General features: G+C 34.0%; 1 protein-coding gene across 13 annotated transcripts in view; it reads left to right on the forward strand.

Moving 5' to 3' along the window:
• MEF2A (myocyte enhancer factor 2A) overlaps window positions 1–25,431 on the forward strand; it is a 128,444-nt gene that overhangs the window by 17,463 nt on the left and 85,550 nt on the right. For 6 of the 13 annotated variants that reach the window (XM_045561785.1, XM_045561778.1, XM_045561787.1 and 3 more), the window contains exon 2: window positions 14,619–14,703. The exons of the other annotated variants lie outside the window; for them this stretch is intronic. The gene's annotated coding sequence lies outside the window, so the exon portion shown is untranslated. The remainder of the gene's footprint in view (window positions 1–14,618; window positions 14,704–25,431) is intronic. 13 annotated transcript variants of the gene reach the window in all.

Genomic DNA, 25,431 nt, shown 5'->3' on the forward strand with positions numbered 1-25,431 from the left:
GATAGTTTATCCTTTCTGGTTCTTCCCTATATCCCACTTTCTTCTTCATCTCCTTTCTCGGGCCAGACCAAATGCTGTGCTGTCCATGAAGAATGAGTTCCTTCCAATTTAGTAGTTTTTCTCTTTTGAAATCCTGTAGTATTTTGTTATCTGTCTTACTGTATTTATTATGTTTGAGCATATATTAAGGTAATAGACATAAACACCCTGCATTGAAGGTTTTGTGCTTCTTTCTTATTTCTTCTCTTCGTGTAGATTCTAAGTAAATAGTAAACACATCTATTAAATTGCTATCTTACAAATGACCCAATATTTTACACTTTGCAAAATTGCTATTGATCTAGAATTTGGATTAAGGTAAGGTTTTGAAATAAAGACTTTTTAAGTCATCTCCGTAGCTCTGCTGGTCTAGCTCAGTAGTCCTTAACCTTTTTTCTGCTGTGAGATAAAGTAGGTGAAATTTCGACACACAAGATATATTCCTATTGACTTTGATAGCAGAGAAGTAAAGTATTACAGTAATTTATAATTGTCACAACTATCCTGGCATATGTTGTAGATATAACAGGTAGTAGGTGATGTGCAATTCTTAGGGCAGTAGCTATAAATCTGCTTAATTCTTTTCCACAGAAGAAGGTATATTATAATGTAAACAAAGGGGATACTGTGAGGATAATTTGAAGCCACTTTATTTGCTCTTAAAGTTCAAACCAGTACTTCAGAAATATCAAATTACATGTAAGAGAACTCCCAAGTTGTTATGATGTCCTTCTTTCGAGATAGCTTTAAGACCTTTTGGAATTCTTCTCATTAGTGCAGGTGTCGTTCATTTGTTTTGTAGGTACAACCCTATTTTAATGTGGATTAGATTGGTGATGTGGATTTTATTCCTGAATTTCATTTCATTTTTATGACCTTTAGAGTTTGCATTCCTAAAAAGTTGTCTGAGGCTTCTGCCAGTTCAGAACTTCAGGAAGTTGGTGAATATCATGAATAGAGTGTTCAAACTATTTCTAGATTCTAGCTAAAAGCCTTAATATGGAAATCTGTCTGACCTTGACAGTTGACCAGATTGTTTAACCAAAACAATGTGTATTTGGCTTTTATGTTAAGTGCGTAAAGTTACATTTCAAAGTGTGCTTATTTTAAAACTTTGTGTGTGTGTGGACAAAATATGCTTCTTCTTGAGTACTGTAAAGTGATGGATTCCGGTGACTGTATGCCTGAGAGGGAATACTGGGAGTTTTAGTCTATAAGGTCAGGTTGAGGCAAATGGAACTTTAGCATTTGGGAAATCACAGCCTCTGCTTGAAGAATTACAGATTCATTAGAACATGTAATACTAAGTTTAAGTGTGAAAACTTTCAATATGGTTGCTGATTACAGATTTGGGGTGGGAATGATACATTATTTGGGAGAATATAATAGGTGTGGTCGTGTCACTTAATGATGGGATGTGTTCTGCAAAAGTCATCGTTAGCCAATTTTGTCATTGTGTCAGCATCATAGACTGTACAGTATTTACACAAACCTATATGTTACAGACTACTACCTTCCTAGGCTATATTGTATTGTTATAGGTATTGCCTATTGATTCTGTCTACAAACCTGTACAACATGTTACTATGCTGAATACTGTAGGTAATTTTAACACAATGGTAAGTGTATCTAAACGTATCAAAACATAGAAAGAGTATGGTAAAAATATGGTTTGAAAGATAAAAAGATGGCATACCCCTGTAGGGCAGCTCCATTATAATCTTGTGGGACCATTGTAGTTTATGCCAGACATCACTGACTAAATGTCATTGTTATGCGTCACATGAGTGTACTAGTAATGTACCTGCAATGCTTCATTAACCTGTGGAATAACAACAGATATGTGTATTACTATGGGGACGGTGTTAGATACCGTAAGGAAATGATATAGAAAAGAAAGTCTGAAAACATGCTAAACTTTTGGTTATAACAGAAGCTAGAAATGAACACAGACATCCACATGAAAATTTGTGTGTTCTGTATTATGAAAAATGCTCATAGCAGCATTGTTTGTAACAGGCAAAAAGTAGAAACCACCCAAATGTCCATCAGTTCATGAATGAATAAATAAAATATGGAATATTATCTGGCAATAAAAAGGAATGGAATATGGATACATGCTACCACGTGGATGAATCTTGAAAACCTGTTAAGTGAAAGAAGCCAGTCATAAAGGACCACATATTGGATAATTCCATTTATATTAAATATCTGGAATAGGCAAATCTGTAGAGGCAGAAAGTAAGTGGGGGCTGAGAAATGGGGGTTCAGGGACCAGGGTAGGGAATGGGGAGTGACTGTTAATGGGTACTGGGGTTTCATTTTAGGAGTGATGAAAGCGTTCTGGAATTAGTGGTGAGGGTTACACGTGCCTGGGAATATAAAAAAATTCAAGTGTGCCTTAAATGGGTAATTGTGTATGGTATGTAAATTATATCTCAATAAAGCTGTTTTCTTTTTTGTTTTTTTGAAAAAAAGAACATAAGCTATGTGAAGAGATGTTTTGAAGAGAGAGTTTGGGAAATGCAGATGGAGGTGGAAGAGCATGGGGTAAAATGGACATTTCTTGGCAGTAGTATGTTATGCTATGACATAAATGCTACCTTCCCCATCCACTAGCTAAGAAGGTAATAGGTTGTGTTTTTGTGGAGATTGTATAAGAATCCATCTTTTTAACCTTACCTAGCACTAGGACTGGAATTGTACATTATTCCAATTGACAGGATTAATAAGGCCATTATTCTATCTTTGTTTTTTTCATATTAAATTAATACTTTCCTATTATCAAGGTTGTGCACAATTTTGTTTTGCCAGTCTGTCTATCCTACATCTTCCTTTGCTCTTTTTGTTCACATTTATTCAAATAGTTCATATTTTTCTTTTTTACCTCCTATAATTGGAATGGTCCTTAGTTTCATATGTGTGTACAATTTCTTCCTTAAATGCTTGTTTCTGTGAAATTATTACTGACTTAAAAATACTACTTCTTGTGAGTTAGTATCTATTTATATGTTTATAAATCTGTTCTTTTAAGGCCTTTGTAGTATTTTTTTCAATTCTTGTATCAGATATTTAATGATTCTAAATATATTCCAAAACTTCTAACTTGGCTTTTGCTGTAATATTTGCCTCACTGATGCCTTGAACAAAGTGATGACATTTTTATAGCAATGTTGTTTAGAAGTTGGCTTTCAGTGGCCTTCTCCACCTGTTCTGTTTGCCCATTTTCTGAGTTATTTCTTTATGGGTATATCTGTCCCTAATGATTATGATGATTAAAGAAACAGCCACAGTAATTACTTGGCACTTACAGTGTTTTTACTGTATGCCAGTCACTATGCTAAGCACATTACATACTTATTTAATTCTCACAACTAAGCTTATGAGGTACAGAAAACATTTTACAGATGATGAAACTGAGACTCAAAAAAGGTAATGCTGATTGTTCTTGGTTTTAATTTTGTGAAATCAGAAAAAATCTTTTATACACAGCTTTCCAGTGTTGAGGAGTGGCTTTCATAATGTATGAATCGTGGATCTTCTTGTGTTCTTTGGTGGTGGTTCAAAAATTTGCAAATGTATTTCTAAATGGAATCATTTGTAAAGAGTGCAGTATGTACTCTTTAGTGTCTGGCTTTTTTCCCTCAGCAAAATGTTTTTGCAATTCATCCATGTTTGTGTCTATGAGTAGTTTGTTCCATTTTACTGTTGACTAGTGTTCCTTTTATGTTTATACTGCAATTTCTCCATTCACCTTCCATGGACATTTTGGTATTTGAATAAAGCTGCTGTGAACATTTGAGTACAAGCCTTTGTGAGGACATATGTTTCCATTTTTCTTGGGTAAATACCAAAGAGTGGGATTTCTGGGTCAGTCAATGGTAAGTGTATGTTTTACTTTATAAGAAACTGTGCAACTTTTTTCCAAAGTAATTGTATGATTTTACAGTCCCACTAGCAGTGGATGAGAATTCCTGTTTCTCCATATCTTTATCAGTACTTTGTATTGTTAGCCTTTTTAAGGTTAGCCATTTTAGCGGATATATACTTGTATCTCATTATAGTTTTAATTTGCATTTCTCTGATGACTCATGATATTAAACATTTTTCATTTACCTGTTGGTTATTCATATGTCTTCTTTCGCAAAATGTCTGTTCAAATCTTTTCCTTTTTAATTGGGTTGTTTGCCTTATTACTGCGCTGTGAGATGTTTAAATATTCTGGATAGAAGTCTTTTTTTTATTCTTTTCATTGTATTGTGAATATATTTATCCCTTAATGGTGTCTTTCAAAGGGCAGATTTCAATTTTGATGAAGTGCTGTTTGTTAATTTTTTCCTTTATGGTACCTGCTTTTGGGGTCCTATTTGATAAATTTTTGCCTTATATGGAGCAGTGGAACTTTTGGAAGTTTCGTGATTTAGCTTTTACATATAAGTCTATAATTCATTTTGAGTTACTTTTTATGAATGGTCTGAGGTAATGTCAGGGTACATCTATTTGTTCAAGTATCATTTTTTGATAAGGCTTTCCTTTTCCCCTTGAACTGCCTTGGCACCTTTGTTGAAGATCAGATGACCATATGTATGTAAATTTATTTCTGGATTTTCTGTTATGTTACATTGATTTATATAGTTTTTGTTTTTTGTTATTACAAGGGCGCACTGTTAAATAGTCTTGAAATCAGATAGCGTGAATCCTCCAACCTTTGTTTCTTTTCAAAATTGTTTTGGTTGTATTATAAAGTTTTAATTACTTTGTCAATTTCTACAGGAATGCTTGCTGGGATTTTGATTGGGGTGGTGTTGAATCTATAGCTCAAGTTGAGGACAGTCAATATCATAGCAATATTGGTTGAGTGTTTGGATCCATGAACATGATATATCTCTTATTTAGGCCTTCCTGAATTTCCCTCAGCTGTGTATTCTAGCATTCAGGCTGTTAGTATTGCATATACATTGTTAAATTTGTCTTGAAATATTTCATGCTTTTGATGCTAATGTAAATTGTATTTTAAAAACATTAGCTTTTGTCATTACTAGCATATAGAAATAAACTTGATTTTTAATATTGATCTTGTGTCCTACACCCTTGCAAACTCCACTTCTTAGTTCCAGTCACTTCATTGTAGATTTTTTGGGGGATTTGCTGTGTCTGTTGTTGTGTCATGTGTGAATAGAAGCTGTTTTAATTCTTCCTTTTCTGTCTGGGTACTTTTTCTTTTTTTTTTCCTTGGATTATTGCACTGTTTAGGACCTCCAGTAAAATGGTGAATGGAAATGATGAGAGTGTTTTGTGTCCAGTCTTAGGAGAAAAAAATTTAGTCTTTTGCTATTAAGTATGATGTTAGCTATAAGTTTTCTGTAGATGGCCTTTGTAGATTGAGAAGGTTCTCTTCATTCCTAGTTTGCTGAGTTGTTTTTTTTTTTAAACTTCCTCATGAATGGGTATTTTATTATTTCTCTGTTGAAATTAATCATGTTTTTTTTAGCATATTAATGTGTAGTACATTACATTGATTGAATTTTCAATACTGAAACAACCTTGTATTCCTGAGACAGACCCCACTTGTACTCATATTTCCCTTTTTATATATTGCTGGATTGACCTGCTAATACTTTGTTAAGAATGTTTATACACGAGAGACATTGGTATATAGTTTCTTTTACTTGTGGTCTCCATGCTTTGTTTTGATATCGGGGTTATTTGTTCTGGCCTCCTTAAATATGTTAGGAAATGTTTCCTCTTCCTCTGTATCCTAAAAGAGATTGTGTAAGACTGGTATTAAAATCTTCAAAGAATTCACTAATGACGCCATTTGGGTCTGGAGTTTTCTTTGTGGCAAGCTTTTTGATTACGAATTTAGTTTCTTTATTAGATACAGAGTTATTTAGACTTTTCTCTTTGTGTCAGTTTTGATAATCTGCATGTTTCAAGGAATTTTGTCTATTTAAGTTGTCAATTTATTGACATAAAGTTGTACTTAGCATTCTTTTAATGTTGTAAGTATTTGTAATGATGCCTTTTCTTTTATTTCCAATGTTGGTAATTTATGTCTTCTCTCTCCTTTTCTAGACTAGTCTAGCTAGGAGTTCTTTTCGAAGAACCCCCTTTGCTTTCATTGATTTTATCTATTGTTTGTCCCTCATCTATTTCACTAGTTTAGTTTCTACGTGTATCATTTTCTTACTTCTACTTTTAGCTTAATATGTTCCTTTTCCCTCAGATTCTTAAGGTAGAAGTTTAAAACACTAATGTTAAACCTTTATTCTTTTCTAACATAAGCAGTTAAAAGCTATAAATTTCCAAGTACAGTACCTTTGGCTCTATTCCACATAATCTGATGTTTTTATCATTTAGTTCATTGTATTTTTAAATTTTCTTTATGATTTATTTGACCCATGACTTATTTAGAAATGTATTAATTTCCAAATATTTGGAAAATCTCCTAATATTTTTATTGATCTTTAACTCATTCTTTTATGGTTAGAAAACATTTTTATATGATTTCAATTCTTATAAATTTATATGTCTAGTTTTATGGTCTAGCATATGTTTTTGTCTTATTGACTGTACCAAGAGACAGGTACACTTTCATGTTTGTTCTTGTGTGGTTTGTTGTAGTTTTCAGTTAAAACGAGCTGGATCACAGTGTTGTCCAGGTCTTATATTTTTATTGATTTTCCATCTATTCATTTTACCAGTTACTGTGAGGGAGTGTTGAAACCTTCAGCTGTAATTGTAGATTTGTCTGTTTCTTGTTTTAGTTCTGTCAGTGTTTGTTTCGTGTATTTTGTAACTATTTATTGGCTGCATAAATATTTAGAATTATTTTGTATTTTTGATGATTTTACACTGTATTATGAAACATCTCTTTATTCCCAGTAATATTCATTCTCCTGATATCTACTTTGTCTGATATTAATATAGGCACTCCAGGTCTCTTTAAGGTTAATGTTTGTATGGTATATCATTTGCTATTTTATGTTTCCCATTTGTGGTGTTATATTAATATTTAGAGTGGGTATCTTATAGACAGCATGTAGCTGAGTCTTGCTTTTTTATCCAATCTGACAATCTCTACTTTTAATCTAGTCTCTAGCTTTTAATTGGGTTGTTTACACCCTATATATTTACTGTAATTATTTGATATAGTTAGATTTAAGTCTGCCATGTTGCTATTTGTTTTCTGTTTGTCCCACCTACTTTGTGTTTTGTTTTTCTCTTTTCATACCTTTTTTGGCTTGCATATTTAAAAAAATACACATTCTACTTTATTTTCTTGGCTTATTAGTTTTCTTTATTTTTTAGTAGTGGCTCAGGGTTTTACATCTTAAACTTATCACAATCTATTAATACTTTTATCACTTCAGAAATAATGTAAGATTCTTACTACAGTGTACTTCCAGTTTTCTTCCCTTCATTCTTTGTGCTGTTATTGTCATTCATTTTATTCTGCACATGTTACTAGTATACATTATTACTACTTTTGCCTTAGGCAATCAAATACCTTTTTAAAAGTTAAAAGTAAGAAAATAAATATCTTGTAATTAGTTACGTTTATGATTTCTGTTTTTCTTTGTGTAGAACTAGATTTCTATCTGCTATTTTTAAAAAAGTTAGTAGGCTTTATTTCTTAGAGCAGTTTTAGGTTTATAGAAAAATTGAACAGAAAGTACAGTTTGTATATACCACCCCACCTTCACCAGTGTCCCCTATTTTAGCCTCTTGTATTAATGTGTTATATTTATTACCTTTGATGAGCCAATATTGATACATTATTATTAACTAAATCCATAGTTTACGTTAGGGCTCACTCTGTTGTATAGTTCTGCTATCATTTTTTCTACTTCCTAAAGAACTTCTTTCAGCGTGGTGACAGTCTCAGCTTTTGTTTGTCTGAAATGTCTTTATTTCCCCTTTATCTGTGAGGGATATTTTTGCTTTATGTATATTTTAGCTTACAAGTTTTTTTTTTTTTCTATCTAGCCCTTTATAGGTGTTATTTTTTTGTTTTAAACTTGTTTGTATTACTTTTGACAAGGAGTCTGGTAATTCTTTGTTCCTCTATGTGTAATGTCTCCCCACCCACTGGCTGCTTTTAAGATTTTCTCTGTGGACTAGATTTCAGCAATTTGATCATTATGTGCCTTGGTGTGGTTTCTTTGTGCTTAACTTCCTTTATGTGCATTGAGTTTCTTCAATATGTGTGTTTAGTTTTCCTCAAATTTGGAAATTCGTTGGCCCTTATTTCTTCAGATATTTTTTCTGTCTCTTCTTCCTTCTGGGATTTCAATTACACCATTCTTAGACTGCCCTTGATATTCTCACAGGTCCTTGATGCTCTGTTTTTTGTTTTATTTTTGCTTTCTATTTTTACATCTTTAATTTAGTGATTTTTTTCCCTCCTGTACTGTTTAATCTGCTGTTAATTACATCAAGTTAATTTTTTATTTGAGATACTGCATTTTTCACCTTTAGAAAATCTATTCAATTCTTTTCAAAATCATTTTCTTCTTTGTTCCTGTTTTTCTTTAAATCTTTTAATATATTTATAATTTTAAAGTTTATGTATTTAAAGACATCATCTCTCTTGTTTCTAGGTCCTTTTTTTCTGTAATATTTTTCCCCTGCTGTGGGTCACACATTTCTTCATTTTCTTATGTTTAGTTAGTTTTGATTGACTCCTAGACATTCATCACACAGTTGTCTGGGTTTTATTGATTTCCTCTCGAGAGATTTTAATTTTGTTTTGGCAGACTGTTAAATTTCTTGCAGATCTGTTTGAACCTTTTGAGGCTTGTTTTTAAACTTTATTCTGGCTGATTTAGTGTAGCCTTTACCTTAAGACTAGTTTAGCACTCACTAGGGGGTGATTCTGCTTCATTTTCTACTGATTGCCCCACGTTTTAATGAGATCTTTCTCCCCTCTGGTTAGAACTTGAATGTTCCCAGTCTTACGTGGTCTCTGAGAATTTTTGATCCTACTGCTCCCTGGTCATTGTTCTTGTATAGATTCACTTTCCTTGTGCACAGCTTTACATTGAACAAAAAATGATAGAGTTGTGTTGTCAGGTAGGATAGCCATTAGACACATGTGGCTATTGAGTGCTGGGATTATGGTTAGTGTGAATGTAATTGTGCTGTATGTATAAAACACATGCTGAATTTTAGGGACTTAGTATGGAAAAAACAATATAAAATAACTCACTTTTTTATATCAGTTATATCATGAAGCGATATTGTGAGCATATATTGGGTTACGTACATTATATTAAAATTAATTTCACCTGCTTATTTTTACTTTTAAAATATGGTTACTTGAATATTAAAAATTACATTTTAGGCTCATATTATATTTCTTTTGGGCAGTGCTATTCTAGAAACCCCTCTGCAGATTTCAGGAGCACTCTCTCTGCCGAATGCCATCCTCTTTGCTACTCTGCCCCACATATTCTCACTATTTCACCCTCTCTGAATTTTGATCTCTGTCTCTTCTACTCACTGAGCCCTCCATATTCTGCTTGGCTGGACTTCCCTACAATGCCATGTGGACTGTGCATCCGACCATTTGTAGGGGATGCTTTCTCTTTGGTTAAGTATCACAGTGCTGAGCTACTGCCCATTGTCCAATGTTTCCAAATTGCACTTTTATATGTTTTATCAGTTTTCTAGTTGAGTTCAGTGGGAAAGCATGTCTCGTACCAGTTACTGTATCATGGCTAGCATCAAAAATATTTTTAAGGAATGAGTAGTTGGATGCTCATATGAGCTGACCCTCATTTGAGTTAAAAACACCATTGCAGCTAAATCTCAGTTTTGATTACAAATCAAATCCATAATTGAGTAAATAGGCACCTTTTATTGTGTGTATAATTGTATGTATATACAGGCTATCCTTTGTGTGTCTTTTATTTATTTATTTTTTGCCACTTTAATTTTTGTCTTAATTTGGGTTGACTTTAAAACTGTTTTCTTATAGAAACTTATGTTTTCTTTGGCATTGCATTATACTCAGGACAGAGCTATCCAATGAAATTTTAATAATTTCCAAATTTAAGGTAGTACAGGGAGTTTGAATCTTGGTTGAACTAGTCATTTCATTTAACCATTCTTGTTAGTATGTTAAATTGGAAGCTGACTAACTTGTACTACAGTATAAAACACGATATTCAACATTGAACTGTCTTTGAAATGATGGTGCCTTCAAAGGTCTCATTTCTTTCAGAGTACTTTCTATTAAAGAAACCTTTTAATCACCTATTGTTTGAGTTAGGAAAAAGCAAATTGTGTTTTTCCTACTCTCACATACACCACTCACCACAGAATATTTCCCTTCTGGTCAGCAAAATGGGTGTGAGGATTCCCCCCACCCCCAAGCATTTTTCTAGTGCAGTCACCAACCTTTTTGGCACCAGGGACAGTTTCATGGAAGACAATTTTTCCACAGATGGGGTGGGGGTGAGGTAGGTGGAGCTCAGGCGCTGATGGCAGTGGTGGGGAGCATGGTAAAAATACAGATGGAGCTTCACTTGCTCACCTGCCGCTCTCCTGCTGTGGGGGGTGGCCTAAGTGTCATGGAAGACAATTTTTCCACCGGCTGGGGGGCAGAGGTGGGTGCAGCAGAGCTCTTTTGCTGGTGCCTAACAGGCCATGGACTGGGGCTGGGGGACCTCAGCTCTAGTAGACACCAGCTGGGTATCCTATGATTCAGTTGAATTCTGTCATTGTCTACCTGGAGATAGCATCAGATCCCATAGGTTGAAGGCTCAGTCCCACAAGACTGCCCCATTTTACATGCCAGTTGCAAGTCTAGGTTGTGACCTATAATTCTGACCACTGACTATGAGTCAGGGATTCCCATGACCGCTTCCTCCAATTTGGTTAATTTGCTAGAGCAGCTCACAGAACTCAGGGAAATACATTACTTATGTTTATCCATTGATTATAAAGGATATTATGAACGATACAGATGAACAGCCAGATGAAAGAGACACACAGGACAAGGCATATGGAAAGGGCTGCGGAGCTTCCATGCTCTTTCCAATTGTGCCACCTTTTAGAACCTCCACGTGTTCAGCAATCTGGAAGCTCTCCAAACCCTGTCCTCTTAGGTTTTTATGGAGGCTTCATTCCGATTACATCATTGGCCATTGGTGATCAATTCAACCTCCAGCCCTGCCCCTCTCTCCTCGCCAGAGTTTGGGGTATGGGGCTGAAAGTTTTTACCCTCTAATCATGCCTAGATCTTTTACCAGCACACATCCTGAAGCTACTTAGGGGCCCCTAGTCACTAGCCATCTCATTAGCATACAAAAGACACTCTTACCACTCTGGAGATTCCTAGTGTTTTAGGAGCTGTTTGCCAGGAACCAGGGGCAGAGACCAAATTTATATTTCTCATTATAGCACAGTATCACTCCTATCCATGTGATTTGTGAGATAGTATATAATTTTTAGCCCTGGTAATTGTCATATAGAAATTAAAGTGTATTTTTAGAAGCATTGAGAAATTATCAGTATTTGTAAATATTTTTGTTCACAGCAGGCACCCACCTATTATTTGTCATGGCAAGTGTCATATATAGTTACTGATGTGCAATGTATATATGAAGCTGCTCAAATGTATTGGTCCTCCGAGACTGCAATTTATTTTACTGTCTTTCGAATCTATTGCTATAGTAGACATTCATGTTTCTTACTTTTTCCTTCAATAGAAGGATTAACAGAATTGTGGTTATGCATAGCAGTCAAAAGCATGCCTGGATTCTAATCCTGGCTTCACAGCTTCCCTAGCTGTATAACCTTGGGAAGTTGCTTCTTTAGTATTTCAGTCCCTCTTGAGGATAATAGTGGGATAATAATGAGGTTGTTATTGGCCTTATATCAGGTAATATATGTAAAGCAATTAGTATACTTACTGATTAGCATATTATTCACTACTCAAATACTACTATTGTTGCAGTTATTATTGCATTAGGCCTTCCCTTTTCTATAATTTTAATCCCCTTCCTCTGACAGTGCTTCCTTCTCTGCTTAATTTTTTTCTCAATAAGGACTTTTCCAGTAACCTACCATATATGCTATATATATTCCTTACTCACCTTGTATTATAGGTCTCCCCACTAGAATGTAAGTTCTTAAACTCCATGAACTTGGGAATAGGGATAGGGATTTATTCCTAGCACCTAGGAAAGTACCTCGAATATTTTGGATGCTCAGTAAATATTTTCCAAAAGAATTATATTGAATTGTGTGCTAGAGATTGACTAGATATTGGACATATAAAAATGAACAAAGGGCCAGGCATGTTGGCTCACGCCTGTAATCCTAGCATTTTGGGAGGCTGAGGCAGGAGGATTGCTTGAGACCAGCCTGGGCAATATCGAGACCCACCTGGTTCTACAGGAAAAAGAAAAAATGCCAGATGTTGGTGGTGCAGGCCTGTAGTCCCAGCTACTTGGGAGGCTGAGACAGAAGGATTGCTTGAGCCCAGGAATTCCAGATTGTAGTGAGCTATGATTATGCCACTGCACTCTAGCCCCCGCGACAGAGGGAGACCCTGTCTCAGAAAAAGAAAAAAAACGGGGGAGGGGGGCGTGTTTTAAGCCTTTGGAAGTAAAGAAAGAAGAAAAAAAAAAAAACTGAACAAAGTACAATGTTCCTTCTTTTAAAAAAAGCATGTGGTATAATAGAGGAGACTCATACTTGCAAAACTGACTATGATAATTTTGCCTCCTTAAAATGCTGGTGATGGTAAAGGTATCTTGGGGACGGCCTCACAGAAAGTGTCATTGAACTGGACATTTGATCAATATAAGACACATAGGGGAAGGTTGTTTCCAGGCAGAGGTAAAAACTTGAACAAAGTTACAGAGCTTGACAGTTTTGGCAATGGTTTGTAGTCCATGTTAACAACAATGCATGTTAATGGATAGTAGAGGGAGATAGGAATGGTAGGTAGAAGTCCAGGTTGTCTTGCTCTTGGCTGGACAGAAACAATGGGATTTAAGGGTTCAGTATATGAAATTTAATGATAACTGGCTGTAGCACTAACATTTTAGTTTTGGTTTTATATTTTGAAAGTGAAAGTGTGTCTCATTATAGATTATAAAGGAATTATAAAAACTTGATTTTTACAATATTGTCATTCAGAAACAGAACTACGTATAAACACAAGTCATCAATAACAGTACGTTATAGAATTGTGGAATGAATTTTGATATAAGAATATGTATCATGGTGCATAGTTATCAAATTTGCATTTAATCAATTATATTACCATGGGTCAAATTGCAAAATTGTAATTCCTACCATGATACTGACACAAAACTGGTGTTAAAATAGAATTTAAAATTATTTAGACTAAGGACTCGTGAAAAATACTTTCACTTTGAATTACTGTATTTTAGAAGTTGGTAATGCAGTTAAATTTGGAGAACTTTTTTCTGTGTTTTAGTACATTAGATTAAAAGCTGAAATTGTCTTTTTAAAGGAAGCTCCTTTTACCCTTGCAAAAAAAAAAAAAAAAAAAAAAGGTGTGTTTGTGTGTCTTTTAAAGTTTGAGCTTCTGATACTTAATTTGTTAATATGAAAAGAATATTTGGCAGTTTGTGGGTTTTTTATTTTCTCTCTAGAGGAGGCATTCATTTTCAAATAGAAAAAAAAATCACAGAATCACAATAATTAATACTGCTGCATCAGATTCAGACAACTGGTGTTTCTGTGGAGAAGTTATCATTTTTATTTGATGTAGCGGTTTTACTTGGGGATTATTTGAATTATCCAGTCCTGTATTTCTAAATTGTTGTGTTAGCATCATAATTGGTCTTGGCCAATTGGGATGAGGAAAGGGATCTTTTACTCTCTTTCCGTTTTCTACCTAAATGCCCTGCTACTATCTCCAAGGAACTATGTAGCAGGACTGGATTATTCTTTATGCTCCTACTACATGTGTAATATTCACTAGTATTCCTTTATTAATGTGAGTTATAGACAGTGATCAGTTTTCTATTCATTTTTGTCATCTTATGTTCATTATTTTAATTTCATTGTTCCATTCAAAATATAGCTAGTGAAAAGTACAAGTATACACATTGTATTGAATACAGGTATATTTTATGGTGATAACAAATCACTGACCCATTGACGATATTCTTAATGAAAACATAATACAGTGAATATTTTAAACTAGTTTAGTTTATCAAAATTGGTAAGTTCAATAGGCTGTTCACATAGTACAGATAAATATAAAACATATCATATTGAGACAGGATAGGAAAATGGGACCTAGGAAACTAATTTTTGAATATTGCAGTACAAAGAATATTACTGAACATTTGAGTAATACTTCCTGAATAAAATGGATTGATGACATTAGAAGTCACTCAGTTGGTTAAGATATTGTTTCATTAGCCAAATAAAACAAATGACTTTTAAAACTTTATTCTTCTATGAATTAGCAAGTATTTGTGGTGCTATCTGCCAGCCATTTGGTTGAGTGCTGGAATTTTATAATAATAAAATGTATATTTAATTATCTTCAAGAACAATAACATCTCATTTTTTTCTTTCTTAAGGAATTGTGTTTTGTGAGAAAGGAACAAGAAGAATTTTCTGCAAGGATCATATCTAAGTGCACTTTTTGCTAATACTTCATTTCTAGTAAGACATTTTTCCTTTTTCTTTGTTAAGAAGTAGATACAACAAAATGGTTTTTAAAAATCAGGCTGTTTCTAGTGAGCTTGAATGACAGTCATTTTAGAGTTCTTTGGGGGCATTATTGTAGACCAATTAAGGAAGTTTGTAAAAATTCAGTTGAAATGCGTAATATTATATAATGGCAATTTCTTTTATATTTTGTCTGACACTGCTAAGATAATCCCAGACTTTTTTGTAGTTCCCATGTCTGTAGTCTATATTAATTAACCTTTATTTAAAGAAAGAAGAAAAAATACAGATAGTTCATATTTACTGTGACAATTAGAGGAAGAGAAGGTTGGAGGACAGGAGTTACATAAGCTGAGGAAAGATTGTTCAAGTGAAAGATGATCCATTTTGAGTTAATTTTTGTGTGTGGTGTGAGGTAAAGGTTGAGGTTTATTTCTTTGAATATTAATATAAAATTAGGCCAGGTGCAGTGGCTCACGCCTGTAATCCTAGCACTTTGAGAGGCTGAGGTGGGAGGATCTCTCGAGGTCAGGAGTTTGAGACCAGCCTGAACAAGAGCGAGACCCCGTCTCTATTAAAAAAAAAAAATAGAAAGAAATGATCTGGACAGCTAAAAATATATGTAGAAATGCCTGTGGTCCCAGCTACTTGGGAGGCTGAGGCAGAAGGATCGCTTGAGCCCAGGAGTTTGAGGTTGCTGTGAGCTAGGCTGACGCCATGGCAGTCTAGCCCAGGCAACAGAGCGAGACTCTCTCAAAAAAAAAAAAAAAAAAAAATCAAATTGTTCCAGCAGTTTTTGTGAGAAGATTGTATTTTCACCTGTTTGATTATTATAGCACTTTTGTTGAAAATCAATTGACCATTCATTACGTGTGAGTCTGTTTCTGGACTCTGTTCTGTTCTGTTGATCTGTATAATCTATCCTTATGGCAGTTCTTCACTGTCTTGATTACTGAAGCTTTCTAGTAAATCTTAAAATCAGGCAATGTAAATCCTCCAACTTTTTTTTTTTTTAATATTTCAAAGTTGTTTTGTTTATTCTAGGTCCTTTCCATTTCTATTTAGGTAGTTTACAATCAGCTTGTCAATTTCTACAGAAAAGCCTAATGGGATTTTGATTATGAATGCTTTTATTGTAGAGATCAATCTGGTGAGAATAGACCTCTTACGGATATTGAGTCTTCTAATGCATGGTATCTCTTTCCATTTAAGTTACGTTTATTTTTCCCAGCAGTGTCTTGTGGTTTTTGGTGTAAAGTTCTTACACATATTTTGTTAAATTCATCTCTAATTATTTTATATTTTGTGTTATTATAAATGGTAACTTTAAAGAATGCCAGTTTCTAATTGTTGCTAGTATACAGAAATGTAATTGATTTTTGTCTAAAACTTTGTAATTTGTGATTCTGCTAAATTCATTATTAGTGGTAGTGGCCTTTTTGTAGATTGCTTCAAGTATTCTGTATAGGTCATCATTAATTATGTCTATGAATACTTTTATTTCCTCCTTTTTATTTATATACCTTTCATTTTTTTGCTTGCTTTATTGCACAGGCTAGTAGCCCCAGTGCAGTGGTGGATAGAAGTGGATAGAGCTAACATCCTCGCCTTCTTCCTGATCTCAGGTGGAAAACATTCCGTCTTTTACCAGCTCTTGCTAAGAGTATTTTTCTTATGAATGAGTATTGAATTTTTGTCATGTTTTCTCTGCATCTATTGATGTGATCATGTTTTCTAACTTTTTTGTCAGTTCATGTGGTCAGTTACATTGATTGATTTTTGAATATTGAACTAACCATTCATCCATTTTTAGGATAATCTCCACTTGGTCATGATGTGTTACACTTTTTATTTATTGCTGGATTCACTGGCTAAAATTTTGTAAAATTTTTTTTTCATCTGTGTTCATAGACGGCATTGGTTTATAGTTTTTTGTAATGGTTTATCTGGTTTTTGTGTCAGGACAATGCTGTGAGTTGGAAGGATTTCTTGTTCTGGAAAAGTTTGCATAGAATTGGTATTATTTCTTTTTTAGGTGTTTGGTAGAATTCACTAATGAAGACCTCTGGACCTGGAGTTTCTTTGTGAGAAGGTTTTATGAATTCAGGTTCTTTAATTGATATGTCTGTTCAGATGTATATTAATTCTTGAATAAGCCTTATTTATCTTTTGGAGAATTTGTCCATCTTATGTAAGGTGTCAAATTTATTGGCTTACACTTGTATATTATAGTCTCTATTCTTTTAAATCGATACTTGGGACCTTCCTTCTTTTTCTACAGGTGTATTTAATCTTTTAATTTTTCTCTGTCTGCCTTCTACAAAGTTTGCTGTGTATTTGTTTATATGGAGTTCAAAGACTTTTAAGTTTCCATTCTTATTTTTTTCTTTGATCCACTTGATTTTCAAATATTTGGTTAATTTTCCAGGTGTCTTTCCCTTATAGGTTTCTAATTCTGTGGTGGTCCAAGAACATATTCATACTTTGTGTGATCTAAGTTCTTTTCAACTTACTGAGTGAGACATTGTAAGGCACTGAATATAGTCTGTGTTAGTGAATGTCTTGTGTGCACTTAGTAAAAATGTGTTGAGTGGCGTTTTCTAAAAATGTTATTATAATTAGGTCAAATTGGTTGATAGTGTTCTTTAAGACTTCTGTATCTCTTTTGATTTTTCTGTTTGTTACAGTCACTGTTGGTAGAACTTCAACTGTGGGTTTGTTTTTCTTTTCACTACTTAGTTCATGTATTTTGAAGCTCTGTTATTAGGTGCAAGCATAATTAGGGTTTTTATGTCTTGATAAATTGAGTCCTTTATCATGAAATGTCCCTCTTTATCTCTGTAATACGTTGTGAAATACTTTCTGAAATAGCCTGCATAGTTTCTGACAGAAAGTCTGTTGTCTTACTTTGGTTCCCTGTTTATAAGTTCTCTATTTTCTTTGGCTCTTAAGATTTTTTCCTATTATTAGGTTTTAGTCATTTGATTGTGATGTGCCTTATATGGTTTTCTTTGAGATAATCCTGCTTAGATTTTTTTTTTGAGTTTTTTTTAAACCAAATTTAGAGATGTTTTGGCTGCTGTTTCTTCAAATAGCCCACTTACCCCAGGTTTTTGTTTTTGTTTTTGTTTCCCTGCAATTTCAGTTATACATTTGATATTGTCTTTCTTGGCACTGGTATTCCTCTTTTTCTTCTTTTTTTTCTGTTCTTTTATCTCTCTCTACTTTATTTGGATGGTTAATAGTACTATGTCTTCAAATTCACTGATCTTTTCTTCTGCAACGTATAATCTGTTTTTAATCTCATCCAGTATATTTTTAATTTCTGATAATTATTTTTCATCTCTGGAAGTTTTATTTCTTCTATTTTTGTTATGTTCTTTTCTTTATCTTCTCTAATATATTAATTTTATTTATAATCATTTTTTAATGCCTTTGTTAATTCCATTAACTTTAATATTTGTGCATCTCTTTATGTTGCTTGACTTTTCTCCTTATTATGGGCTACGTTTTCCTGCTGCTTTTCATTCGCTGCAATTTTTGTTTGGTTGTTGGACATTCTGGTTTGACAATGTTGGGTGAAGGATTTTTTTTTATTTTTTATTTTGATGTAGCATTGGACTTTGTTTTTGTACGTATGCATTACTTGGTATGAGCTGAATCCTTCTGATACTTTTTTGTTTAAGCTGTCATTGTTGGTTCGGAGCAGCCTTTATTGTGAGGTTAATTTAGTTGCCCATTAAGATTATATCTTTTTGAGGATTATACTCCATGCCCTGCTGAGGATTATTCTTAATTCAAAATAATCCCAGTCAGTATTCCAAACATTTTGTTAGTTTGTCTGTTTTTATGTTGTATTTTAAAGGAAATTTTATGGCTCAAGAATAGTTAAGTCATCTTGGAAGGGAAGATCAAAGTGGAAAGACTTTCTCTATTCAAAAAGTTTTACTATATTTATGAATTATAATGTAGAGAACTGAGATTGTTTCTAGTAATGATAATTCATCTTTATACAGAATTTAATTATCTGCAAAACATTATTTTCTAGAAATCGTTATGATATCCTGAAAAGTATTTGAGTAGGCATAGGTATCTGCATTTTACAAATGAAGAAGTGTTATTTTGAAAGTGAGTTGATGATGGTAGGAGGAGTAGAATCTTATTTTCATTTCTGGACCTTGCCTTGCTGTGTCCTTTATTTTTTGTGTGTGTCCCATGTGAAGACAGGATGTTGTTCTTTATGTATGTGTAATTTGGCAATGAAAGAGCATGTATGGATGAGCTTAGTCTTAATAGGGGCAGTTTTCAAAGTCTTCTTTCTAATAATTTTAATAATATTGTGCTTATCTCTAAGGAGATCAAGGTGCCCTTAGTGATATCCTCAATTAAAATTTTGTGTAGGAGTTTTGAGCTATATTTTTGCTCTACTTTTTAGAAATGAATTGAGGTAGTAAAAGACGTGTCACTGAAAATCACAGGACAATTCACTGGTATGTCTGGAAATATAAATTTTATAGACTGGTCATCCTGGTAAGAATTTTGAAGTTACATCTTTTTAGTCAGTAGTTTGACCAATTTACCATGATTAATAATTTATATAGTTTTAAAATAATTGTAGGAAGCCCAATTAAAGAAAACTTTGAACTTCCTATATGGTTAAATGAAGGGAGTAATAATTGACATTACAAAAAATTACTTGCAGTTTCAGTCAAATTTAGTTAATTTCTCTACTTCATGATGCTTTAGTGACAGTATGTACGATCGACACATAATTTTTTGTACTTTATTATCTGTTGTGTAAAAACATGGTATATATATATTTCTTTACTAGGAATAAAGTCTAATAGGAATAGGCTATTAACATTTTACACCTAAGCTTCTTTACTTTTTAGCATTCAGCCATAAATGTCTCTAACCTAAAAACACACAGTAGAAACATACAAAAATATACAACCTGTTATTAATTGGAAATCCAAATTAAAATAGAAAGATACCATATTGTAAACCGCTGTTTAGGTTTTTAGATGATTTATCCTCTCTCCGCAACCTGTTTTTATTTTGGTATATTGAGTCTTTTACCTAAAACATAAAGAATAAACACATTATATGAAGTCATATTTTGGTGGTTTGATTTTAGGCAAAGGCACACGTTTTCACAATTTCAGTTGTCCTAACTTTTCTAACAAGTAGCTAGTTTTCAGGTGTCATAGCCAGGCCACAGCTAGTTTTTGCAAAAATTAGGAAAAAGGTTTTTCTCCTAATTTTAGGTAAATGCTGCCCTCTGCTAGGGTTCAGGGCTTAGAGAGTAAAGGAAAGGTTGGATTTCAGTCCTCACTTGGCCCCACATCCATGTGCAGAGTGCCACCACCATTGTTCATAGTGACCTTGAGTCCTGATGATTTCTTGCCTTTCTTTTAATAGATTTATAGCATTTGAATTGTTTTGCAGGCCAGAATATATGTCATGAGATCTATTAGAATCATTACTAACTAGAAAAGCAGCCCCCTTTCAAAGTACAGTTTATGTTTTCATTGTTGAATCATTTCTTTAAATACTGACTGATAGCTGTCATTGTGTTCATGCAACATATTATTATATTTTAAAAATGTGTAATTATACAACATGTACAGTTCAGGCTAAAATGGAATGTTTTAGTCATTTTTCCATAAAATAATAGCTTATGGTAATCTTAAATTAATTTAGTATTTGAATTTTTGCCTGGATTTAATTGTAAACAGTAATGAAAACATCCTAGTTTAGAGGGAACAAAGAAAAACGTTCTTATATTAAAAGTAACTAGAAGATAATTCTGTAAGGGTAAACAACCTCTGATTGTGTTATAAATTACAGTACGATAATTTTCCTCAAGTTTGTCTGAGAGAGTCTACAGTATGAGTGTTATTTTTGTCTGTACATTTTATAAGAGAACATATGGCATCATTTTTGTATGTGGAATGTAGTTGCATCATTTTGTATTGAAATCAGGATTAAAATTACTTGGTATTTCTTGATTCTGATTTTCAAGGAGATTTTAACAAAGTGGACAGTCACTGGGGTTTCTTACTTGTTTAGATCAATTTTTTTCTGGTTCTAGTAAATAATATTTAGAGGACCTAGGGTATCAAACTTAAATATAGTAAAAATTTTTAATTACTCTTCTTTTATATCACTGAAAGTTTTTAAAATCAAGAAATATATAGAATGCTAGCAGTGAACAATCAAAGAATTTATGAAAATTTCATTTACAATGGTATCAAAATAATGAAGCTCTTAGGAATAAATTTAACAAAAGAAATGAAACACTTATACACTGAAAACTATAAAACATCATTGAAAGAAATTAAAGGAAACCTAAATAAATGCAGAGACATACTGTTTATGGGTTGGCAGACTTAATATTAAGATTGCAGTACTACGAAATTGATCAACATATTCAACACAATCCATATAAAAATCCCAGCTGGCTTTTTTTTCCTTCAGAAATTAACAAGCTGATCCTAAAATCTATGTGAAAATTTAAGATATCCAGAATAGCCAAAACCTTTAAAAAGAATAAAATTTGGAGGACTCCCACTTCCCAATCTGAGAATTTACTATAAAGATAGAGTAACCAAGACAGTATGATACTGGCATGAGGATAAACATAGATCAGTGGGATAGAATTAAGAGTCCCTAAATAAATAAACCAATACATTTATGGTCAGTTGATTTTTTTTTTTTTTTTGAGGGAGTGGGACAAGGGTGTCAAGACAGTTTGATAGGGGAGTAATACCTTTTTAAACAAATGGTGCTGGGGCACATAAATATCCATATGCAAAAGAAGTTGGATAATTACCTCATACTGTATGCAAAAATTGGCTCAAAATGGACCAAAGATTCAAATGTAAGAGCTAAAACTGTGTAGGCTAAATCTTCATCACCTTGAATTTGGCAGTGTTTTCTTAAATACGAAACCAAAAGCATAAGTAACCAAAGAAGAATTAGGTAAATTGGACTTTAGTAAAATTAAAAACTTTTATGCTTCTAGTGATATCATGAAGAAAATGAAAAAACAGTTTGATGAATGAGAGAAAATATTTGCAAATCATATATCCGATAAGAATTTAGTATCCAGAATATATGAAGAACTCTTACAATTCAACAGTGAATAGACAGTAACTCAGTTTCAAAAAGGGTTTAAATAGACATTTCTCCAAAGAGGATATATAAAGGACCAGTAGGCACATGAAAGGACTAGTTATTAGGAAAATGCAGATCAAAACTATAATGAGATACCACTTCGCACCCACCATGATGGCTGTAATAAAAAAGACAGAAAATAACAAGTGTTGGAGGGATTGTGGAGCATACTTCTGATTTAATTTATTATCAAACAAGGCTATTTTTGACAGTGAGAGGTTTCACAATAATTACACCTGCATAGTAGATATTAACTAGTATTTACCTGTCCCTGGTAAACCAGAATGTACATTTTTTCTGCTTCCTGGTATGTTGAAGCTATTTTTCCCTGATGGTAGAAACATGAGGGATATAAAATTCTTGTATCTTTCTTTATCAAGTGGAAAAAAGGAAAAGACCAAGAGAGCCATGTGATTGAAGGGCATGGGAGAGAGCTATTTCTTACGGAAGTGAAGAATATAAATGTGTGTATAAAGTATGGATGTAATACAATCAAAACTTACTTGTATGATTTTGCCATTTCACTCTTACACATAGCCAATCAGTGTTTGAATAAGTTTAATATTATAATATAATAAAACAGTAGCTCTGGACTAAGGATGCCATCATGATCTGTGGAGCTTTCATAAATTACTCTTGTTTAGGCATTACTCTTAATTATGATGATAGTTTTATTGTGGGGCTAGGGTGAGTTCATGCATGCAGAATGTATGTTTTAGTTTCTCAGCTGAATCCAGTATCCTTTTAAATTGAGAGAGAACTGCTGCATTAAATCAATGAGTTTTATTGATCTATTTATTGACCTATAAGTTAATATTGTTTTTATGCAAAAATAGTAAATAACAGCAGAAACTGAGAGAACCTCAGTCTAAACTATACACACCAAGCAGTCCCCCAGGGCTAGCTTTTTTGGTAATCCAGCAATTGTGATTCCTCTAATTCTCCAAGAATTAGGATTGAGAAGAATGTAATCCTTTCCTTCCCTTCCCTTTCCCCTTTCCCTTCCCCTTCCTCTTCCCCTTTCCCTTCCCCTTCCTCTTCCCCTTTCCCTTCCCCTTCCTCTTCCCCCCTTCCCCTTCCTCTTCCCCTTTCCCTTCCCCTTCCTCTTCCCCTTTCCCTTCCCCTTCCTCTTCCCCTTCCCCTCTCCCTTCCCTTTTTCTTTCCCTTCTCCTTCCGTTTTTCCTTTCCCCTTCTGCTTCCCTTTGCCTTTCCTGTTTCTCCTTCCCCTTCCCTTTCCTTTCCTTTCATCTTGAAGCAGAAGTAATAGTGGGAAGTTAAGTAGAGGCTCAAGTTCCTTTACAAATGCTTGAAACTACAGTATATCCTTCAGTGCAGGAAAGGGTATCAGTGTTGATGTGAAGAGTAGGAAGGATGGGGAGATGGAGACCTTTGAGAAGTTAGAATTCTAAGTTAGCTGATTACTGCTTGTGGCTTTTGTATTTTGGTAGCCCATTGTAGCATCAGATAAATTGCTTTCTGATGTTGGAACTGGGGAGAATATAGTGCAATGCAATGACATTTTTTAACTGGTAGCCTTTCTTCGGCCAGTATTTAAATAATTCCAGTGGTGATACTGTACTCTTATGGAAAAAGACTTGATTTTATAGCAAAAATTTTAATTCTGCCTCCTGACTTTGAATTCAGAGTACTGATTATTTTGGCTTTCAGTTGCTTCATTCATGAAATGGAGCAAATGCTATCCACCTGACAGGGTTTTTATGACTATTACCTGAGATAACAAATATATTAAGGTTTAACACAGTTACTGGCACATATAGGTATTTGATAAATGTTGTCTTCCCTTCTGCAGTTCAATGAAGAATAAGTTCTACCTTGAAAGGGTTGGTTCTTAAGGAGTTTTCACAGCCTAAGTATGTGAAATCTTGCTTATACTCTGACTTTTGCTTTCTTTTGTTATAACTAAACAACTATTTATTGAGCATCTGTTTTGTGCTAGGCACTGTGGTAGCTGATGGAGTTATAGGGGCAAATACAATAGACTTGATCCTCTCCCTTGCTTAGCTTACAGTTTGGGAGGGAGGAAGAAAAATTAAATATTTAATTGTATAAGTAATTAATTACAGTTGTGGTAAATGCCATATGAGAGAAGTACAGTCTGTTCAGAAAGTGCATCAGAAATCCTAATGTAGTTTGGATGTTAGGAAACATTTCCTTGAGGAAATAGTGGTAATACTGAGATACAAAGGATGGATGGGACTTCTTAGTAAAGGGGAATGCTTGGGATGAGACCTAGCAAGAGATAGCTGTGCTGACCGTAGTATGTGTGAAGGTCTTGAAGCAGAAAGGAGCTAGGAGGTTTCTAAGTACAGAAAGGCCTATGTCCAGAAACTTGCTGGGCAAGAGGAAGAGTGGCATGGAATGAGGATGGTGGATATAGGAAGAACATGATTAAGCAGGGCCTTCCAGGCTGTGTTAAAAACTTTGACTTAAAGATCACTGATAAATGCCATGATTATATTGCCATGTTAAAAGATAGCTCTAATGAAAATGAGGAAATTGGATTGGAGGGAAATAAAAATGCCTGCTGAGACCAGTTAGGGGCTTGTTGCAAAGCGCTAAAGGTGGCAATGACTGTTACAGAAAAGGAATAGACTTGATGTATTTGATTTAAGAATATAATTTTTTTTTTTTTTTTTTTTGCTGTGTGGCCCAGGCTATAGTGCAGTGGTGACATCGTAGCTCACTGCAGCCTTGAAGTCCTGGCTCAGGCAGTCCTCTCGCTTCAACCTCAGCCTCCCAAGTAGCTAGGACTGCAAGTGCGCAGCACCATGCCTGGCTAATTTTTTTTATTTTTGTAGAGATGGGGTCTTGTAATGTTGCCCAGGCTGGTCTTGAACTCTTGGCTTTAAGTGATCCTTCTGCCTCAGCCTCTCAAAGTGCTGAGATTACAGGCATGAGCCACTGTTCCTGGCCAGAAAATGTTGAGTTTTGAGATACCTGTGGGATACCTAGGTGTGATTAGAAACAGAGTGTGGTTGGAAATAGAGGGCCAGTTGGGCTAGTATTGTAGCTCTGGTGTTCTCACAGTGTACAGTGGTGGTTGAGGCCTTTATAGTAGGCTGATAACCCAAGTTCCCGGTATTTGTTTTTTCTGAACATGTCATGACAATTTGAGTGCATGTGTTATGACTTTCATAACATTTGTAAACTTACTTTAGTCACATTGGGACTTATTTTAGATCATTACACAAGCTATCAAGAGTATTTTTAAAAAAATGTAATGAGTGTTTTTATAGTAAATAATAGTAACAATAACCAACATTTTTTGAGCACTTGTGCAGGATACTAAAGTAAACACTTTATATATAGTATCTCTTTTAATTTTTACAAGTCCACGAACATTACTATTATTCCAATATTTTGAAGATTTGTCATCTGAAGCTTAGAGAAGTTGTATAACTTCCTCAAGGTTACATACACAGTAAGTGGTGGAACTGAGGTGTGAATCCAGGGGGGATTGCTGCGGAACCCATACTCTTAGCCACTACCATATGCCACTTCTCTGATATTTGAACCAACCAA

The sequence above is a fragment of the Lemur catta genome, chromosome 9 (assembly GCF_020740605.2).
Source record: "Lemur catta isolate mLemCat1 chromosome 9, mLemCat1.pri, whole genome shotgun sequence".
NCBI lineage: Eukaryota > Metazoa > Chordata > Mammalia > Primates > Lemuridae > Lemur > Lemur catta.